At 41.8% G+C, this 1,457-nt stretch overlaps 1 non-coding gene across 1 annotated transcript; it reads right to left on the reverse strand.

The window, feature by feature from the left end:
- Positions 1 to 468: 468 nt before the first annotated feature.
- Positions 469 to 541, reverse strand: TRNAK-UUU. Its single transcript has one exon. It is a non-coding gene; the product is annotated as a tRNA-Lys (tRNA).
- Positions 542 to 1,457: the final 916 nt, after the last annotated feature.

Below are 1,457 nucleotides of genomic sequence, written 5' to 3' on the forward strand. Positions count from 1 at the left end.
AGTGAGAAAAATGTCTTGTCAACTAGTTCATCATCCTTTCCAAAGTTTCACAGAAAACCCTGTACACTTCTGCTCTTGGTACTTAGTAACATTCCAGGCTTTTAGCTCTTTGATTATTCCTTCATTCAACAAGCGTATGGTTTTCACTCACATCACAGTCCAAATGAGTTTTGCCAACTGCAGCTGGCCTTCCCTCGTGATTTGGTATCTGGCTTCTCCATCTTGTGAGGCTGAGATCTTCCAGGGCCTCCTGAGTCACCTCTGCTGTTCTAGAAGAGTCTCCTTGGAGAGGCGGGAAGCAATTGGAGCTCACCCTGGGGACACAGTTGCTGGCAGTAGTCATTTTTGGTAGCTCATTCTACCACAAGCACACTGGTGCTGGCCAGTGTCACTTTGGAGTCCTTGAGATATTTACTTATTTATTTATATTTATTTTTTGGTTGTCCCACATGGCTTGTGAGATCTTAGTTCCCTGACCAGGGATTGAACCTGTGCTCTCTGCAGTAAAAGTGCAGGGTCCTAACCACTGGACTGCCAGGGAATGCCCTTGAGAAATATTATTTTGCCAGCAAATGAGGAGGGTGGGAGACTAACTTCTTGAAAACTACTGTCCTACTCTCTGAAAGAGGGCAGGTCTATTTAAGGAGAATTTTGAGGGTAGGGATAACAGGACTACATGATCGAGACCTCACTGGGCTGGTGCTGTTCTTTTGATATATCTGTGATTCATGGCCATTGCAGTGGTCTGCCTCTGGTCAAGATGTTTTGTTTTTCTTCTGCTTGATCCTACACACCTGTGACTCAAATTAAGAAGAACTAGCCAAACAGGCTAGAACTTATCAGCATAGTTAGCAGACAGAAACAGCATGTGTACATTATTTGATTTAATGCATGAGTTAAAGGAGAAGGTCAGTTGTTAAATTTTTAACTCTATATTCAGCTACATACTCCCCACTGTCATTTATAACCCTCCATATCTATGGGAGTGAGGACTAAAAAGTCATCTGGCTACTTCCTGCTGAACAGGGGCAATGTTAAAATTGGAGAGGATTAGAAAGAGAAAGTTCTGGACTTTCATTTTAAAGGATTCACTTGTCCCAAAAGGTGCTCTAGAATCCTGCAAGATAAGCAGAGAGGCTTTTTCTTTCTTTCTGGCCTGATGTCACCTTTTGTTATATTAACACCTTGGAGGGCATAAGGTTGCAGTCGGCCGCCAGGTTCTCAGTAGTACAGAAACATGTCTGAAACCACATCCATAACAGCCATCCAGCTCTGTATTCAATGCCTGAACCATAGTTACTCTACTTTGATTTTTAAATGTATACTTTTTCTTAATGGTTAAAGCAGATGTACAAGTGTATGTAATAGGACACAAACAGGCTGTGCTGGTTAGCCTAAAGTTCAAAATAATGTATAAGCCAGAATGATTTTCCCATACCTCAATATGTGAAAATTTC

This window comes from Monodon monoceros, unplaced genomic scaffold, assembly GCF_005190385.1.
Source record: "Monodon monoceros isolate NGI ecotype Baffin Bay Population unplaced genomic scaffold, NGI_Narwhal_1 Super_Scaffold_10, whole genome shotgun sequence".
In the NCBI taxonomy this organism is placed as follows: Eukaryota; Metazoa; Chordata; class Mammalia; order Artiodactyla; family Monodontidae; genus Monodon; species Monodon monoceros.